This window comes from Protopterus annectens, chromosome 13.part0 (assembly GCF_019279795.1).
Source record: "Protopterus annectens isolate FY-2018-M chromosome 13.part0, PAN1.0, whole genome shotgun sequence".
Taxonomy (NCBI): domain Eukaryota; kingdom Metazoa; phylum Chordata; order Ceratodontiformes; family Protopteridae; genus Protopterus; species Protopterus annectens.
The window spans coordinates 1247895196-1247916597 of NC_056747.1; the positions used below are offsets into that span (position 1 = coordinate 1247895196).

Sequence of the window (21402 nt, forward strand, 5' to 3'; positions counted from 1 at the left end):
CCATAGATGGTCTGCAACTGTCACCCTGGGATTCAGGTTACTGGCTAAAGCAATTGCCACCCCTATAGTGCCTTTTTTAGGCAAGGTTCAAAGGACAAAACCACCACCATAACAGATACAAGTATGCAAAATCTGAAGGTAATGCTACTCAGTGCTAAAAGTCTAAATCTCAAAATGCACTCTCTCGAGGCACTCCAAAAAATGGAGAACATTGATATCTGTGCAGTAACTGAGACCTGGTTCAAGGCTCTAGAGAGCAGCCCTGCAGTACCAGGCTACAATTCTTATCACACTTTTCGGTTACCAAACCAAGACCGAAACACTAAAGGTGGAGATGTGTCCATATTCACCAAGGATATTCACACATCCAGGCTAGTTGCCCAACACAATGCACCTGAAATTCTCCAGGTGCAACAACACTAGGTAAGACTGCAGTCCAGATTGTAGCTTGCTACAGATCCCCCACCATGCCCCAGTTCTCACTACACCTTTCTAAACATACTGGAAAATATTAAGATGCAACCAAACATCCTAATACTGGGTGATTTCAACTACCCTGCCATTAACTGGGAAAAATATTCGGGTACCAACACCTTTTCCCAACGGTTCTTGGAATTCATAAATTCCAACACCCTGGATCAACTAGTCCATTGTCCCACCAGGGGCTCCAGTATCCTAGACCTGGTCATTACCATCATGGGAGATAGATGCTCCACACTAGTGGTCACCCCCTCATTGGTCAGGACTGACCATAAGCAAATCACCCTTGACATTAACATCTTACCCCCAGTAAGGAAACCTCCATAAAAAGCTTCTCCAAAGCCAACTTCATGCTACTCAAGTCAGAACTGGCAAACTTCATGACACCCATGCAGACGGGAGCTGAAAGTTCGACTTCCGAATCCCACAGTAAGACATTGTGTGAGCACATCCACTCGTGCATGAATCGTGCCATCCCAAATAGAACCAAGATGCCTTCCTCCAAAAAAAGGAAGCCAATCTGGTGGTCCCCTGCTATAAACAAACTGTACAACTGAAGGAAGAAACTGTTGCAGAAATGAGGAAAATCCCAGGATGCAAAAAACTCCCTTACCAGCCTCAGTAAGAAGCTGAGATCCCTCATAAAATCCTCCAAAGCTAGTTACGAAAATAAAATTGCCAAAGATTCCAAAGACAACCACAAGGCATTCTATAGTTATGTCAAGAATCTAAATGGGAACGCTCAGATCTGCTCTGAGCTACAACAGAATGGCATTAAATATACTGATCCCAAGGATATTGCCAATATCCAGGCAGCTCGATTTAGTGCCAATTTCACCCCCCTCATCCCCTAAAGGGCCCATCTCAATACCAAAAGATTGCCAAATTCCAGTAATCACGGCCACAGAGGTAGAAACCGCACTCTCCAATGCTAAGAATACAGCATCCATGGGACCAGATGACATCCCGGGCTGTGTACTAAATGAACTGGCACCTCACCTAAGTGGCATGTTTAATCATATCCTCATCTCAGGCTTCGTCCCCACTGAGTGGCACACAGCTACAGTTATCCCTCTCCACAAGGGGGGATCCACCTTGAATCCTGGCAACTACCGCCCGATCAGTCTGACGAGCTTGATCTGCAAGGTCATGGAACGCATTATCATGGAACTTATAAACAAAGACATTGGCAACCTTCAAACACTGGACCCCACCCAGTTTGGGTTCGTGAAGGGCCAGTCTTGTCTCCTGAACCCGATTGACTTCTTCGAATCAGTCTCCAGAGCTGTTCACAAGGGTAAGGCGGTCCACACAGCCTATCTGGACATCGCCAATGCCTTCGACACCATCTCCCACTCTGGAATCATAGATAAACTTACTAAGCTGGGCATAAATCCCTACGTCACTCGATGGGTTGCCAACTGGCTTACTGACAGAACACATACTGTAAAAGTAGCCAACTCCAAATCTAGCTCCAGACAGGTGACAAGTGGAGTACCTCAGGGTTCAGTCCTGGGACCACTCTTTTTCGGGATCTACTTCTCTGAAGTTCAGGCCAACACTTAGGGACTCTGGCTAACAAAGTTCACAGATGACTGCAAACTGGAAGCCATTATTGAATCCTCAAATGATGTGGATATTCTACAAAAGGGCGTTACAGAAACAGATGTTTGTTGCCAGAGCCATGGGCTCAAGCTTAATGCTAAGAAGTGTATAATTATCCCCTTTGGGAAAAACCATGTACCCATGAATTACCACATAGGTAGCAGTACACTAAACACCGAAAGTGTGATGAGAGACTTAGGGACACAGGTGGACAGTGGTCTCACCTTCGATAACCGCATCACCACAACAGTCAGGAAATCCTTCTATGTGGCACACGTCATCACCAAGGGCTTTTTATCCAGAAAAATGGAGGTCATTGTCCCACTCTACTCATCCCTCATTAGACCCATTATAAAGTACAATGCCCCATTTGGTATGTACCTCACAAGACATCTGCAACAGCTGGAAAGGCCGCAGAAGTACCTCACTAAAAGAATCACAGGCCTAAAGCAGATGCCCTATGCTGACCGTCTAAAAAACTCCAGCTATATTCTGTGGCATATCGTCTACTCAGAGGCGATCTCTACTTAACATACTAGGCCATGTGAAACCCTGAGCTTTTGGACTTGCTCCACGTAAAGAAATCCCAATCCCTCAAAGACACATGCTCCAGGGATCTAAACCTTGTCATCACAGTGAACAAAACATGCTGGAGGGATAGGTTTCTGATCCAGAGACTCCCCAGACTCTGGAATAGACTGCCCCTACATGTCAAGCAGAGCGCCTTTTTGGCCCTCTTCAAAAGGAACCTTGACGATTGTATGGGAGATAGGGAATTCACCCCGGGGATCATGTCAGTCACCCTGCTAGACAGGGGTCCAGGGAAGTAAATATTGTGGGAAGAAATATCCATTGAATTGTTATGGCTAGGCTTGTATGGGCCCTTAAATCAACCTGTGTATTGTTCATACGCTTTGATTGATAATACAAATAGTTGACAGATTTGCGAGATTCTCAGTAGATATGCTGTCTGCAGGGGATTGTGCAGTCTCGGAGTTAGTGTATATAACTAGCAGGGAGGTGTAGGGGGTACTCAGAGTCATGTTTAAAGTACCTGTCTTGTTGGACACATCCAGAAAATCTCAACGCAGGATATCCATGCTCAACCCCTTCCAATAGGCACTGTAACAACAGACATATTGAACTTTGGGGCTGGTGAGCATTGTGACGAGTCTCCACTGGACCAGTAATCAAGGAGCTTCAATCCTAACCTCTGGCACTTGTTGGGGGACGTTCACTGGGTGGATAACGGTTACGCACACAGGATTTCGAGATGCAGCTGTTTGCATCAGATAGAATTTCCCTTAAGAGCACACAGGGAACACAGTCAGTCTGGAGCTGGTTTCTTTCTCTTTCTGCAGACCTCCAGTAAGACTCTACACTGGTACAGCTGTAGACTTGAGATCTCCGCCGTGTGACCATGCCAAGACCTCCAGCACCCTTTCTGTCCAACCAGGGCTTTGTGTCCCTGCCTAAGTAGGACACACACACTCTTTGAGGTTTGATTTTTACACACACACACACCTGGCAAAGGCTGGCACAGATGAACTAGCTGTGCCCCCTTCTCCCCAGACTATACGATAGTTACCACCACCACCAGTAACTCCTTATCAGCTTCTGTAGGGCCCTTAACAGAGGATGTCCAATTTTAGTGTGTAATAAGAATACTAAAACAAATGGTAGTTTGACCAAGAGCACGGCTGTTAGAAGTGGCCCACACAGTGTCACCAAATAAATATGAAGGTACTCTGAAATGTCTTTGCATAAGTCAGCCGCAATGAAAGGTTTACATATATTTAGTAAATAATAAAAGAAGAAGAAAATGGTATATATTCACAGTGACATCAGAATTCAAAAGCACAGGAAATATTTAAAGTAACATTTCAGTAAAGGCTCACACAAATAAAGAAAAAATCGAAACTAAGCTTTGCTATATTCCTGACTGTATCTAAGAGAGTTACTATACCCGAATAATTTACATAGAGGAAGGCAGATGTGGTGAATGGTTCTACTTCTTATCATCAGGTCCAAGACAGAATGCAGAATGCTCTGTCTCCCTCAGAGACTTCTCAAAATAATATCTAAAATATTACTGCTGGGATAGCTTGCAAAATAACATCATTTCTAGTCATCTGACTTCTAGTTCCCTAGCAAAACCCTCATTGCTGGCAGCTGGAACAATTTAGCATCTACCTGTAAAAATACATAGACAAGGGCTTTTGCTCAAACCTTTGGCAGGTTCTGGAAGTCATAAAACAATTGCATTCCTTCATGCTTCCAAAGTAGCAATTAGTTCACCCCAAAGAAAATACAGAAAGCTTCCTCGTACAGAGTTTGTGCCTCTAGCTACATTGAAACCTGAGAGATAGCCTCTTTATGGCCTAGAGTATAAAGTGATTTAATTTCAAATATTTTTCTTAAGTTTGCTGGACTGAGGTTAACCCTCCGGTTTCCTCTGATAACATATACATTCAAACAGTTACAGTAGTGCATGTACATTTCTGTTCTCTTCCAGTAGGGTATACTGTGGATGCATTTTAAGCATTAGCACTTTACAAATACCTTTTCAACACAAACATCTGCACAGAGCAGTTTGATATACACATGACATACAGTTCTAATACAGTTGTAACACAAGCATCTTACATGAATTAGCTCGATATTCACAAATGACATCGAGTAGACTCCCTCTTATCTGGTCTCGCTGGGACTGGACCTTAGGCTGGATAAACGAATGGCTGGTTAATCAGAAAAAGCATACAAAATAATATTTATAGTTTATAAGTAAGCTAGAATAACAGTATTTGTATTAGATGCATTTTTCTAATGAATATGAAGTCGAAAATGCAAACATCTGTCATTATTTAGCCCAGAGGAGGTGGAAGTGTTGTTCTTCTCCGTTGTCTTTTGCTGGGACTACAACAGAAATTTGATGACCGTTTAAAGAGGAGGCTGATTAATAGAGGCTGGATGAGAGGGAGTCTACTATATAATTATTTACAAAATTCCAGCTAGCTGTGCTGGCAGTGCCTCCTGTTGTCACACTTCTTCCCCCCTTCGAACACTCAAGCTAGTTTTTCAAGTGCCCCTTGAGGGACCATCTGCATTGGTCTTGGTGACCCCACTACGGTGTTCCACTGTCATATCATTTGCCTGCAACCCTAGTCTCCACTGTAGTATCTTGGGATTTTGCTGGCTGGCTGGCTCCCTGTAGCCATAGATCCCCCTCAGACTCCTCCTGCCTCCTACTGCAAATACCCAGCACAAGGGTCTCTCTGTCATGGTGAGGTTTCATCATGTTAAAATGGTAGAGATTGTGCTCCTGCCTCCTGCCTAGGAACTCTACCATGTAATTAACATCACTAACCTTCCTTACCACTTTGTAAAGTCCCTCCCAAACTGCCTGCAGTGTATTGTGTCTGACAGGAATGAAGACCATAACCTGCTGTCCCACAGCTTACTCCCTGGCTTGAGCAATCTTGTCATACCAGACCTTTTCTTTGCTGTTGGGCTTCTGCCAGGTTCTCCTGGGCCAATCCAGTGTGTTCCCTGAGCCTTGTTCTGAGGTTTAGGACATGTGCCACAACAGACTCTTTGTGTGATTCACACTCACCTTCCCCCTCATCACGAATCGTTTCTGGAGTTCCCCTCACCCTGTGCCCATACTACAACTCAGTGTGTGAAAAACCTGTGAATTCCTGGTGGCACCTCTCTGTAAGCAAACAACAGATGGGGCAAATATTTGTTCACTTCCTCTTAAAGTGGTCTACAAATGCCCATAGCATGGTCCTTAGCCCCACAGCACTTCCACATACAAGCCAGCAGGTCTGACATGAAATTGAGACCTCTGTCAGTCATTATTTCTTTTAGGAAACCTACTCTGCTGAAAATTAACAGTGCATTTGCCACCTTTTCTGCCTCAATGGAGGACAGGGCCACTGCTTCAGAGTATCTGGTAATATAATCTACTACCACTAGGATATACTTCTTGCCTGTGGAACTTGGGGTACTCAGAGGCCCCACAATATCCAGAATTACCCTCTGAATTTGGCTCCTCAATCACAGGCAGTGGCAGCAAAGGAGCCTTGACCTTGTCTCCTGCATTGCCTACTTTTTGGCACTGCTCACAGGTACTTCAGTACTCTGTTGCATCCCTGGAAATCCCAGGCCAATAAACGTTCTGCATAATACATCTCTTGGTACGCTTTATGCCCATATGACCTGCAAAGGGAATGACATGGGCTATGGCTAGAAGTGCCAGATGGTAGGTTCTGGGCACTTCTATTTGCTGTATTCTCTCACCCTCTAGCCCTCCATCAGGGGTCCATTCTCTATACAGTAACCCTTTGTTCCAGTGTACAGAATCCCCTTTTCCTTGAGAGTCAGGCACCACCCGAGCTACCTCCCTGAAGCCTTGTAATGTAGGATTTGAGAGCTGAGCCTGTCTCAACTCTGTCTTTGTAGCCATTCCTAGCTCCCCTTCCACAGGAAGTCTGGTATACTCTGACAATAGTACCTCACTGTCAGCCTGAGTACTACTACTGACCTCTGCCCTTGAAGTTTCTGACTGCATGTAACTGTATGGACACAAGGTACTACATTATCAAAATCATTCCCTGTCAGGACATCTGCAGGGATATCCTCAAACACACCCACTGGGTTGCTTCCTTTTCCACCCTCCCAGTGAAGGTGAACTCTAGCTAAAGTGATTTAGAATGGGGTCCCACCTAAAGCTCTGACTTTAGTAGACTGCCCAAGCAAGTAGTGCTCCTCTGTAACCATTGCAGGCTTCACAGTGGTTAGGTCAGAGGCTGTGTCTCTCGTAGCAGTGGCCTGTTTCCCATCTACTAAGATAGGATATAACCTCTTGTGGTAGTGTGGTACCCTTGTTGTCTCCAGGCAACTTACCATTGGCATTCCGTTATTCTCAGTTGCTGGCTCCCCCACCTTTGTTCCCCTCCTTGCCTCTGTGGACATCTATATGCTACATGACCCCACTGGTTACATTTAAAACATGTAACCCTTACTCCTGGCCATGTACCTGAACTAGTGGCTTCCCCTGCTACTTGGCAGGCTTTGTTGGGGCAGTTTAGGCTATAATGGTATCCCATTCCTGTGCAGTGGTGCCCTGCTTGCTAGATGAAGGTCTCCTTTTTTCCCCAACTCATCTGTGGTATTGCATTCTCTATCTGCCAACCAGGTTCTCATGTCCTCGACAAACTGCTAAGGGCTTGTTCCCTCTCCAAAGGTCTGCCAGCCCTTCAGAAGTGGTTAATGGGTAGTAAAGTATTCTTTTGATTATTGTCTATTCTGCTAAGTTTTCTGAAACAGTTCTCCCTGCAAAAAAGCCAGTAGCCAAAGAGATAGTGTTACTTTTCTGCACATGTTATGAATTCCCAAAGAAATACTCATGGACTAGGATCCCCGTTTATGTTTATGATAATTCAGTAGCTTTGCCTTTATTTTAAAGTAGAGCAGTTTAGAACTCCAGTGTACCACCCTCAAACTGATGGGTTAGTAGAGTGCTTTAATAAAACACTGCGAAGAAAGGGTTGAACGGGATGGTGAGAACTTTGATAAGGTACTTCCATGCTTCCTTTTTGTTATAAGAGAATTGTCTCTACCTTCAACAGGATTTAGCCAGTTTGAATTGCTATATAGTAAACATTCCCAAGGCTCGCTGGATATAGCAAAGGAGACTTGGAGGAGAAAAAACCCTTTTAAAAGTATGACAAAACATTATTTAAACAATGTTATATGAGTAGTTACGTAACCTGTGCACAGGACACAAAACTTACAGCAGAAGGTGCAGTCACAGGGAGTTTAAAAGAAGGAACAAAGTAATACTGTTAGTTCAGTCCGCTGAAAATAACTTCCTAACAAGTTGTCAAGGATCGTTTGAGAGCATAGTGAAAGTGAACTACAGAATAAGAAAAACTGGAAGGAGAAGACCGAGCATAAATGCGATAAAACCACAAGGAGAAGCTGAAGCTTCTGTAGTCAGTCGGGGAACTGACATGGATGTCAGTGATATGGTTTCAGGCATTAGCATGGCTAGAGTGGGGCAAAGGGGACAGCACCCTGGATGCACAGTGTTGAAGTGGATGTGATTGGCTGATCCCTATTGCTCTTTAATGCATGCCAGCTTTTAAAAGCCAGAACTGCATATGCAGTCAAACCTGAGCACTTTACCATTTCTTGTGTGATCTGTAACTGTAGCAACACAGTTTGCTGCAGTTTAAAAGAAAAAAGAAGTCTTTTTTTTAGATGAAACATTGAAACATGAGTGCTGTAACTGTCAGTGCAGACTACAAACTGTAGCAACTGCTTGTTATAGTTTAAAAGAAAAAAGTTTTTTTTTCCTTTTTTTTTTTTTTTTTTTAACTAAAATGAGAGGGAGGGTTGGTTGCAGGGTGTGGAAACTGGACATAATTGGCTGGGGCAAGAGGGATGGGTGTGGGGGGGGTCATGTTTTGTATCTGGCCTCCTGCTTGGTGAAATGGGTGGGTGGGTCATGTTCTTTATCTAGCCATCTGGTCGGTGTGCCGGTGGAAGGAGCACAAATATTTTATATTTTGCTGTTCAATTAAAGAGCTGACAGGGTCTGTGGTACCAACACTGGGCGCTGGTTGAGACAGCTATACTTCAGGTTTCAGGGATTTCCATGGTGTTCTTATAGACAAATCATCATATGAGGCTCAAAAGCAAGAAGTGAAAGAGTATTTTTCCCCTCAGTTTAGGTCAAATTTATTACCAAATCATATTTATAATGTGTCATGGGAAAAGGTAAACCTAAAACTGCAGGGGTTACAATAGCCCCAGAGAAAAGCAATAAGTGGAGCAGGGAAAATGCTTTAAGTATGAGTTATTAAGGAGTTCCAGAGAGAATGGAACAGTCTAATTGTGTTAGTCCCTAAGCTGAATGTCTCTGTAAGATTTTGCATTGGCTGCTGAAAATTGAATGACTTATCCGAGTTTTATACTTATCCCCTTCATCCAGAGTGGATACACTCATAGAAGGGCTAGGCAAAGCAAAGATTTTGACCACCCGAGATTTAACCAAGATCAGATTCCCCTCATTCCTGAACCCAAATTGAAAACAGCATTCTCCACCGCTGGGGATCTTTTCAGTGTACTTGTTTACCCTTTGGACCTCATGGAGATCCTGCAGCTTTTCAGAAGCTCGTGGATAAAATTGTAAATCCTAAGACCAGGTGCTCAGCTGTGTGCCTTGATGACACATTAATTTCTTCAGAAGACTATGAATTTCATGCAGGCTGTACTGGACTCTTTTAAGATAAGAAGGACTTACAATTAATGCTGCTGGAAGCAAGTTTTGTGTGACAAAAGCCAGATTCCTATTGTATGTGATTGGGAGAAGAGTAATTACATGCCAAAGAGACAAAACAGAAGCTGTCAAAAATAGGCCTGCATGTAGTGCCAATCAAGAAGTGAAAGCATTTTTAGGACTAGTGAGATACCGTAGAAAATTTGTGGCCAAATTTGCTACTGACGTCTGTCCTCTGACACATCTTACAAAAATAAGGTGGGTCATAGCAGAGGCTGAGGCTTTTCCTAGTATCATAGGATCATAGTAGAATATTTGGCTACTGATCCAAGTGGCCTTTTTAAGTTGAGCCACGCGTCCTGATTAAATTTGCTAAGTTTGGTTCCCAAGGATTTTGTGGGGAATATGCACTTGAGCATGGGTGGCAGAGCATTTCCAAGCTTCCTGTCTCTAATAGAGATATAAGTGACAGACTAGGGATATATGTACTGTTCCCCTTACAATGATCTGAGTTTCGCTTAAACAAGTGCAGAGATGAACTCGACTTCACATAAATGGGAAACCTGTTCCAGAGAAGAAGGAAGTCTCTGAGACATATACCTGTCCTTCCAGCATAGCCAATTAAATTTTTGCAAAGTTTAGGTCCCTGAATTGAATGTTCCTGATATTGTTTGTTTTATGGATGTGCAATAGGCCCATTAGGGCTGGATCAGAGGATGCTTTATAGGCCTGGCATACATCACCTCTTGGTAGCCTGTAGGTGACCGAATATAAGGACAAGGCTTTGAGACAGTCCATATAGGACTTGTTTTTCCTCACAATGTATTGTTTTTCTGGGGAATACCTGTGGACGCTGTAGTTGCTGCATATGCTTGGCCCAGGTACTCATTGTACTCAATGATTGGTCTTACGAGAGCAGAGTACAACCAAACAATGATACGTTTGGATCTAGATGCCACACCTGTGCTTCTTTGTTGCACAGCATAGAATGACTTCCTCACTATAGTAGACACGTGATGGTCAAATGACATAGCATTGTCTACTTGCATTCCCAAATCCCTGACTACAAAGTCTACTCTTAGAAGTATATTGACAAATGTACTAGTTTACTGGGGTGGCCATCTTTCCGAAAGATACTATGATGCACTATTTGGTTTTGAATTTTAGACCATGACTCTGGAACCAGTTATTAGTCTGCATCAGGCCTTCTTGGAGGATATTTGTGTCTTCGGGGAATTCAGTGACTACACCCAGTTTGCAATTATCTGCAAACTTGGTCAGTCAGAGGCCCTTGACATTAGCCTTAACCTCAAGGAAGTAAATGCCAAACAGAAGCAACCCAAGCATTGAGTCTTGAGGCACCCCACTAGTAACCAGCCTTTTTGTAGAGGTAAACTCCCTTTTTCTAAATTCTTGGGTCCTGTATTTAAGCCAAGTGGCTGTCCAGTGGATGATGTAGGGGTTTATACCTAGTTTAGTGAGCTGTTCTACAGTGCTTGAGTGGGGTATTGTGTCAGATGCCTTGGCCAGGTCGAGGTAGCCAGTATGTACCATTTTGCCCTCATCCATTGCTTTGGTGCCCTTCTTGAAAAAGTATGCAGATTGCATAGGCAAGACCTACCACTGACAAACCTGAACCGATTTGGGTCCATTTTTTTGGTTACCTATGTCATCTTTTAGAATATCCAGGATTAGTCTCTCCATAACTTTTGCATATCAGGCTAGTCAGGCTTATGGGTCAACAATTCCCCAGGTCTGTGGATGGCCCACCCTTGTGCAGCAAGGTAAATGTTACAGCTCTCTATTCATTTGTCACAAAGCCTTTTTGGAGGCATGGTTAATAGATATTCTTGTGGATCCTGTAGTTCATGTTTCATTCTGTTAAGGAGGCATCCTAGGATATTATTTGGACCGACAAATGCAGTGTTATTTACCGTGGAGAGTGCCTTGAGTACCTGCTCTCAAGTTATAGTTGGGGGAGTTATGGATGTGGGTATTTCCTAAGGGGCATCTGGCATGGTGAAGGGGATAAAATTGGAGCTAAATTTGTTGGCCAAGAAGTTTGCTCTATCTTTTGGATCTGCATAGGTAGCACCATTTACAATTAATTTGATACACTGTTGTGTATTTCCTTTGAGGTTACAGACACAGATAAAGCAAACTTTGTGATTGTTCTTTGCCTGGGAAGCTAATTTTATCTCACATTTGTCATTGGTAGACTCGATTAGCCACCTGAGTTGGTCATTTAGGTTGATGAGGGATATTTTACCTTGCTGTGCATTGCACCCCCTAATAAATCTACTGAAAGCTGTTATATGTTCACAGCCAATCTTGGTTGTCCCTTACTTTACTATACTTTACTAAGCCCTTTATTGTGCACACTGATACATTTGAAGTTGGGCTAGGTGTTATCTGAGGAAGTAGGTGATAAGGAATACCACCAAGTCTTCTACCTAAGCAGGAAGTTAAGTAAGGCTGAGACAAGATAGTCTACTTTAGAGTGAGAATACCTCGCCGTTAAGTGAAAACTAATTTTGTTGCGTTGCTACTTACTGGGATGTAGTTTCACTTTAGTAACTGACCATGCAACTTTGCAGTTGCTGTGCTATCAGTAGGACTTGAACAACAAATTAGGTAGGCTGGGTTTATCACTATAGCCTATTCATTTTATCATGAAACACAAGCCTTGAAAGAGCCATGCAAATAGAGATGGGATATCCAAATCAGATAACCGATCTCATTCAGTATAGAAATAATATCTATGTGGTGGCAGGAGTGTCATGGTATAGCAAGTATCTGAGATGTCAAAAATGCTATTTTGATGTTCTGTATATATCCAAGAGTGTGTGTGTGTGTGTGTCTGTGTCTGTGTGTGTGTGTGTGTGTGTGTGTGTGTGTGTGTGTGTGTGTGTGTGTGTGTGGGGGGGCAATATATTATGGTAGTAAAGCTTTGTAATAACACAGTTAAAGTGATTTACATGGAGACCTGCTGTAAATAAAAAAGGGGGGGGGGGGCTGAAAGCCCATACTGTTAGTTATGTTTATATTTCATAGAGAGGATTTCTTGACCAAGACTGAAGACTCTTGGTGGACTGTGTCCAAAGAAGCTATGGAAAATGCTAAGGGAATCAATGGATGTTCTTTGGGGCTACTCAGGGAGTACCAGGAGTCTGACAGTGCAGTTACTCAAGACATATCAGGAGCCCTGTTGTGGATGTGTTTGGGGACTGCAAGGCAGCTTGACCAGAGTGCAATACTAAGCTTGTGATCTGTAATGAATATTGTGTTTTATTGAGCATCTTTAAATGTGGATTAACAGATGTAGAACTAACTGTAAGTTATCAGAAGTATGTTAAGCAAAGCACTTAACTTGAAAAAGCTGTCTCCAGTTTGTCACACTATCTACTGTACATACAGACATCATCATTATTATCAGCCCCCTTTTTCCCATTTTCTACATGGGGTCAGGGTATCGTGTTAACTGTCGCCATCTCTCTCGATTCAGTGCCACACTCCTGCCTTCTTTACACTCATGCCTGACTGTCACAGATCTTTCACACAACCCCTCCACCTCTTTGCTGGATGTCCTTACTTCCTCTTACTTTCTTTCTATCTGTCTCAAATCTTCTTCACCATATTGTCTTCTGCTTTTCTGCACATGTGACCGAACCACTGTAATCTCAATATGCAACAAATTTGGTTAAAGACACAAGAGAGAATAAAATCCTACACCAATTAAAGAGATATAGCAGCACACTCCTGTAACAGAGCATTCTTCAAGAGTAGAACTAGTAGAAGGAACGAACTTGCACAATAAAATATTGTAAGCTGAACATGTTGCAAAGCAGAGACTAGAAGAGTCATTGCAGGCTGAACGTGGTGCAAAGCCAGGAGCAGATGTGACTAGCAGAACTAAAGATAAGTCAATCACTCACTCACTGTAAGTGTGTTTTCTGAGGAAGTTAGAAAGTATGAAAGTGCACAACCTGAGCAGAATTCTAAGATTTCTGTCAAGCTTAAACAGAAAGCCTCAGAAGTTGATAATTCTAAGCAACATTGTGAGCATTATTGAGGAAAAAATTGCCAGTAATTATAATTTCACCATTGTAGTGAAAGTGAAAGAATGTAACATGTGCTTACTTTTAAATTTATTTTGTCAATGCAAAAAAGAAAAGTCAAATAAGGGAAGACTATAAGCAACAGGTAGCTGTAAGTAACAAAAATTGTAAGACTGAAGATAACATTTTTTGCAGAAGGAGAGTACACTAGAGAAGAAAAAGAAAGTGGGTGGTGATGTTCATTTACCCTGAAATAGAGGGAAAGGAACATACGGGAGAGGAAAAGGATGGGGTAATGTAAACAAATTAACCTAGAACAGAGCATGAATGATACACTTTTGAGCCATAGTACATGAACTGTAAACAAAAGGAAGAGGGTTCTTATGCATCAGGTTCATAAAGAAAGGAAACAAGGTAAATTTAATAAGGCAGAGATAGCGTCTGACATTAAATAATCTAGGTACAAGTTGCCTTTTCCAGAAGAAGAGTTAAGACACTGAGTCTGAGGTGTCTCTGTTGGCAGGATAGGAAGCAGTACCTTCTACCTCACAGGAGCTTGCCCTTGAGGAAACTGCAATGTTGACGGGCCTTCAGGTATGCCACTTGCAGTTTAAAAAAGCCCAATGGGAAGATGATGATTTGAACAGAGCAAGGGGAAATATAGCTGAAGTTGTAGGGAAAGAAACAGAAGAAGACATCCTTACTTATTTACCATACCTTAAGTTAAGGAATGATTTGTAGTACAGAGTTGGTAAGGATAGGGCGCTATATTGTTCATATCTAATGACTCAGTAGTGGGGGAACACGTAGGGAGAGCTGAAGCTATACCCCACAAGGGGTGTAGACAAACCAGTTATAGTAGACCAAAATAGATGTACCTTATCAATGTTCTGAAACCATGGAAGATATTATGAACCTCTGTATTTAGTTTAGCAGTAAAGTAGTTAACTGTAGTCATGAAAGAAAGCTGACCCCTGACCCTGCAAGTCAGAAAGGTGGTGCACTTACTATCTAAGCTACAGAAACAAGAAATAAAAGAGTTTCTGATAAGGAGCAAAGAAGTGTTTTCAGATCTGCCTGGTAGAATGCACATGATTCTTCATATTCAAACTACTCCAGGAGTAAAGGTTAACTTGAAACCTTACAGAATGATAGCCACAAAAAAGGCTTTACATGAAGTTGTAAAAATGGCTAAATAGGGATAACAGAGGAGTCAGAAAGTCAGTGCAACATCACCATAACATTAGCTCTAAAACTTAATGAAACATTTTGGGGTTTTAGTGATGTTAAGAGGCTGGACATAATTTCAGACTTAGACAGCTGCTCAGTATGTTGGAATATGGAAAAAAACTGAAGAAGGTGAGAACTGCAGTAAATGGGCTGCAGCTGTTTGAAGTACATTACTATCTTGGCTCAGTCCACCACAATACACATGGCCTATTTTGAGCATATGGACCATACAGTGGGCATCAAACTGATGGATTTAAGCTGGGAGGGGTCAGTTATAACAAAGCATCTTCAGTGATTTTGCTAAGTATGGTGTCCAGTCGTGTTCTCTAGCTCTATCAGTCAGTATTTGTAATCACATTGATCTGATGCTGTCCGTGTCATTATTGATCACGGTTGGGTATAGGATCCGACCACGGATCCGAGCCGGCAAAAGTGAGCGGCAGCTCCTAAGCTCGAGCTCCTCACCTCCCCTCACTTCCTGTTACCCACAATCCTCAGATCTTGTTTGCCACAATTGTGGACAGTTGTCTTCCTAAGCAGCTCAAGCTCTAATTTCAGATAAGTGAAATTTTCTTTTTTTTTTTTTTTTGCCTTTCTGGTTCCCTTCTTCTCCTTAGCTTAATTTGTAGTCTAGTTTGTGCAGTGTTCTGTAGTTTTAGTGTAGCTCCCCCTCCACAGGTTAGTTTTCTCTGGTGTTAGGGGTCTCTTCCTGCCCTTTTTCTTCCTTCATCTTTCCCCTCTCCTTCTTTTTGTGACAGTGATTTGTGTGTGTGTGTGTGTGTGTGTGTGTGTGTGTGTGTGTGTGTGTGTGTGTGTGTGTGTGTGTGGGGGGGGGCAATATATTATGGTAGTAAAGCTTTGTAATAACACAGTTAAAGTGATTTACATGGAGACCTGCTGTAAATAAAAAAGGGGGGGGGGGCTGAAAGCCCATACTGTTAGTTATGTTTATATTTCATAGAGAGGATTTCTTGACCAAGACTGAAGACTCTTGGTGGACTGTGTCCAAAGAAGCTATGGAAAATGCTAAGGGAATCAATGGATGTTCTTTGGGGCTACTCAGGGAGTACCAGGAGTCTGACAGTGCAGTTACTCAAGACATATCAGGAGCCCTGTTGTGGATGCGTTTGGGGACTGCAAGGCAGCTTGACCAGAGTGCAATACTAAGCTTGTGATCTGTAATGAATATTGTGTTTTATTGAGCATCTTTAAATGTGGATTAACAGATGTAGAACTAACTGTAAGTTATCAGAAGTATGTTAAGCAAAGCACTTAACTTGAAGAAGCTGTCTCCAGTTTGTCACACTATCTACTGTACATACAGACATCATCATTATTATCAGCCCCCTTTTTCCCATTTTCTACATGGGGTCAGGGTATCGTGTTAACTGTCGCCATCTCTCTCGATTCAGTGCCACACTCCTGCCTTCTTTACACTCATGCCTGACTGTCACAGATCTTTCACACAACCCTCCACCTCTTTGCTGGATGTCCTTACTTCCTCTTACTTTCTTTCTATATGTCTCAAATCTTCTTCACCATATTGTCTTCTGCTTTTCTGCACATGTGACCGAACCACTGTAATCTCAATATGCAACAAATTTGGTTAAAGACACAAGAGAATAAAATCCTACACCAATTAAAGAGATATAGCAGCACACTCCTGTAACAGAGCATTCTTCAAGAGTAGAACTAGTAGAAGGAACGAACTTGCACAATAAAATATTGTAAGCTGAACATGTTGCAAAGCAGAGACTAGAAGAGTCATTGCAGGCTGAACGTGGTGCAAAGCCAGGAGCAGATGTGACTAGCAGAACTAAAGATAAGTCAATCACTCACTCACTGTAAGTGTGTTTTCTGTGGAAGTTAGAAAGTATGAAAGTGCACAACCTGAGCAGAATTCTAAGATTTCTGTCAAGCTTAAACAGAAAGCCTCAGAAGTTGATAATTCTAAGCAACATTGTGAGCATTATTGAGGAAAAAATTGCCAGTAATTATAATTTCACCATTGTAGTGAAAGTGAAAGAATGTAACATGTGCTTACTTTTAAATTTATTTTGTCAATGCAAAAAAGAAAAGTCAAATAAGGGAAGACTATAAGCAACAGGTAGCTGTAAGTAACAAAAATTGTAAGACTGAAGATAACATTTTTGCAGAAGGAGAGTACACTAGAGAAGAAAAAGAAAGTGGGTGGTGATGTTCATTTACCCTGAAATAGAGGGAAAGGAACATAAGGGAGAGGAAAAGGATGGGGTAATGTAAACAAATTAACCTAGAACAGAGCATGAATGATACACTTTTGAGCCATAGTACATGAACTGTAAACAAAAGGAAGAGGGTTCTTATGCATCAGGTTCATAAAGAAAGGAAACAAGGTAAATTTAATAAGGCAGAGATAGCGTCTGACATTAAATAATCTAGGTACAAGTTGCCTTTTCCAGAAGAAGAGTTAAGACACTGAGTCTGAGGTGTCTCTGTTGGCAGGATAGGAAGCAGTACCTTCTACCTCACAGGAGCTTGCCCTTGAGGAAACTGCAATGTTGACGGCCTTCAGGTATGCCACTTGCAGTTTAAAAAGCCCAATGGGAAGATGATGATTTGAACAGAGCAAGGGAAATATAGCTGAAGTTGTAGGAAAGAAACAGAAGAAGACATCCTTACTTATTTACCATACCTTAAGTTAAGGAATGATTTGTAGTACAGAGTTGGTAAGGATAGAGCGCTATATTGTTCATATCTAATGACTCAGTAGTGGGGGAACACGTAGGGAGAGCTGAAGCTATACCCCACAAGGGGTGTAGACAAACCAGTTATAGTAGACCAAAATAGATGTACCTTATCAATGTTCTGAAACCATGGAAGATATTATGAACCTCTGTATTTAGTTTAGCAGTAGAGTAGTTAACTGTAGTCATGAAAGAAAGCTGACCCCTGACCCTGCAAGTCAGAAAGATGGTGCACTTACTATCTAAGCTACAGAAACAAGAAATAAAAGAGTTTCTGATAAGGAGCAAAGAAGTGTTTTCAGATCTGCCTGGTAGAATGCACATGATTCTTCATATTCAAACCACTCCAGGAGTAAAGGTTAACTTGAAACCTTACAGAATGATAGTCACAAAAAAGGCTTTACATGAAGTTGTAAAAATGGCTAAATAGGGATAACAGAGGAGTCAGAAAGTCAGTGCAACATCACCATAACATTAGCTCTAAAACTTAATGAAACATTTTGGGGTTTTAGTGATGTTAAGAGGCTGGACATCATTTCAGACTTAGACAGTTGCTCAGTATGTTGGAATATGGAAAAAAACTGAAGAAGGTGAGAACTGCAGTAAATGGGCTGCAGCTGTTTGAAGTACATTACTATCTTGGCTCAGTCCATCACAATACACATGGCCTATTTTGAGCATATGGACCATACAGTGGGCATCAAACTGATGGATTTAAGCTGGGAGGGGTCAGTTATAACAAAGCATCTTCAGTGATTTTGCTAAGTATGGTGTCCAGTCGTGTTCTCTAGCTCTATCAGTCAGTATTTGTAATCACATTGATCTGATGCTGTCCGTGTCATTATTGATCACGGTTGGGTATAGGATCCGACCACGGATCCGAGCCGGCAAAAGTGAGCGGCAGCTCCTAAGCTCGAGCTCCTCACCTCCCCTCACTTCCTGTTACCCACAATCCTCAGATCTTGTTTGCCACAATTGTGGACAGTTGTCTTCCTAAGCAGCTCAAGCTCTAATTTCAGATAAGTGAAATTTTCTTTTTTTTTTTTTTTGCCTTTCTGGTTCCCTTCTTCTCCTTAGCTTAATTTGTAGTCTAGTTTGTGCAGTGTTCTGTAGTTTTAGTGTAGCTCCCCCCTCCACAGGTTAGTTTTCTCTGGTGTTAGGGGTCTCTTCCTGCCCTTTTTCTTCCTTCATCTTTCCCCTCTCCTTCTTTTTGTGACAGTGATTTGTGTGTGTGTGTGTGTGTGTGTGTGTGTGTGTGTGTGTGTGTGTGTATGCGTGTGTGCCTGTGTAGTAGCTCTGCATGTGTGTGTCTATATCGGTTTATCTATCTGTATGTGATGAATGACGATGTTATTCATCATTACTAATTTACACAGGTGGTAGGATTTTGTGCCCATTTGTTGATGTACCATATCCCAGTGATATTGCCTGTCAGAACCTGGAGAGGTTCAGGAGACCAAAGGTGAGAATGGAGAGCAACAATCAATGTCTTCATTTTTTTACACAGATTTGCTCTCTTCTTTCCTTTTTTGACCAAAGTCCCTGTACCTTGAAATGCTTTGAGCAAGCCTCATCAGGCAAAGTCTGATGTACCTGTACAGACATTTTGCAGAATAGGGGAATATGAAAATGAACTCCCAAGTTTGCTGTTATGTGAGTGATCCACCATACCAGCTCTTTTTTCACGAAAGGCAAGATAGGAAGTGGGAATAAGAGAGGATGACACTATTCCGCCCAGACAGGTTGTAAGTACCAATACATTTTCCTCATATGCTGTGTGGCAAATGAAATCACTTCAGTTGTGGCTACAATGTATTTCAGGGCTCACAGAGCCTTACTTGATGAGATTAAGGAAAGGTTTGCCTGCAAAGAAATTTGATAGGAACCAAATCCTGACTGAAGGAAGAAAGGCCATCATAAGGAATGTGCTGAGATGGCAACATGGGAACACCAAAAAATAACAGGGAAGAAGACTGAACTTGAAGTTCAGAGAGAATCCTAGCTTCTGGAAGAGTCTGACAGTGAACTGTAAGTCTCAAAGAATTTTCTGTAGAGAAGTGGCTTGAGTCAGGAAGTCATCCAGAAGAGGATATTTGTGCATACCTTGGGAGTTAGAAGAATGCTATGAGAGGGGCTATATAATTTGTGAGTACTCTTGGAGCAGTAGAAAGCCCAAAAAGCACTGCAGTAAAAATGCACAATTCCATCGTTCAAAATTTTGAAGACCTCCTGTGATGTGGATGAATGGAAGTATTAAGGGAAGCATCCTTGAGATCCAAGTTAACCAGAAAAGCTTTGGAAAAATCAGAGAGAAAAGGTTCTGGAGTGTCAATATCTTGAATTTTTGAACCTTCAAAAAGTCCGTAATAGATGCATAAAAAACTGGTCTCCAGATACCTTTTCTGGGAAAACCATGGAGTAGAATTGCTTTACTTTTTGATGGGGGAGCACGTTCTATTACACCAGATATTATTGGTTTAGAGGTACGTTTGGGGTTGTATGCTGAGCATTAAGGGAATTCTGTTGTAGTGTGCACCCTTTCTGAAATATTTGCAAAACCCAAGAATCTGCTGTGACTGTTTTCAAGGTAGAAACTCTGATGGAAAGTTTATTGGGAAGTTTGGAAGGAGGTAGGCTAAGGTGGGGACGTATCCACAAGCTAGAAGGTTTAACTGAGAAGGATCCTTTGACTCCTTTTACATCAGATTTGCACTTGTCTACACCAGTTCTTTTAGATTTTTTTTGCCTTTCTGTGGAGTAGTCCTTTTGTGGTAGAAAGGACCTGGTTTGTATCAGTAATTTTTAAAAAAATTTGGAACAGGGGACAGAAGAACGTGCCTGAACCACATCACAATTTTACCCCTTTCCTCTATTTTTTTTTTTTTTTTTTTTTGAGGAGGGTTGAAAATCTTAGCAGAAAAACCAAAGAGGTAGCCCATATCCAAAAGAGCATCTAAAAGTTTGGCTTTGACATCCTCTGGTACTGATCAGAGCATGAGCCAGCAAAACCTTCTTAGAACAGACTCAGTGGCACTTGACCTGGAAGAAGCATCTGCAACATCATGTGCACGTTTAATGAAGTGATGTGTAACCGAAGAAGCAGAAGGCATCATGTTTTGCAGTGATTTACTGTCACTGGCAGGAAGCTGAGGAACGAGTTTGGTCATTTTGTCAAAAATGGACAACAGGTACCTAAGCATATGAAAGCTAATGCAGAGGAAGTATAACACTTCTTCCTTACCAGTCCACTGCCCTACTGTCCTTATTGTTTGGTAAGGCACTTGTGGATGGAATAAGTTTAGATGGCTTGTCTGAATCTAAAAACAACAGTAGGTCAGATGTAGGGTTCTTGTAAAGGCATTTCTGGCTATCAGGGGCTTTATAGTACCTGTCAGGTTTTTTTGGTGCAGGTGGTTGAAACTCTGGGGCTACAGAAACCTGAAAGAAAGCTGTCTTGTAATGCTTCTAGTACAGGGAGATAGGAGAAGGCCATATGCATAGTATCTCTGAGATTCAGGGAGTTGTCTACCCTCCCGGTTAAAATACTGCATAATCTTTTGGATGATGTCCCCAAAACAGAGTTCCTCTTGGGGCAAGTCTAAGGATAAGGTATCTTCAGGTTCAGAATCATAACCACAAGGGGTGTAGAATCGATAGGAATAACCCAGAGACTCAGGGTCTTATCTGAGGAAGAATCTTCCCCAGAGGAATTATCCTTCTTTCTCTTCAGATGGTAAAGGGTATAGAAGCAAAATAACTGTGGAGGCTTTGAAACCACAAGGGCTCTAAAAAGCAGCCAAGAAAAATCATGCCGTTTCTGAGTGCAAGCATATCGGGAGATGAAAGATGAAATTTTTTTTTTTTTTTTTCCTAAAGAAACCATACTTCAAGAGTCTCACTCTAGAATGCGTTCCATAAGGGAACCAGGGATGTCCCCATTTAGCAGTACTTGAGGAACACCTTCCAGTCCTCTGAAAATTACAAATCAGGGATCCCCCTCATGGCCTTAATGGAA

At 42.0% G+C, this 21402-nt stretch overlaps 1 protein-coding gene across 1 annotated transcript in view; it reads left to right on the top strand.

The window, feature by feature from the left end:
* OSBPL7 (oxysterol binding protein like 7) overlaps positions 1–21402 on the top strand; it is a 1590705-nt gene that overhangs the window by 594700 nt on the left and 974603 nt on the right. The window lies entirely within an intron of this gene.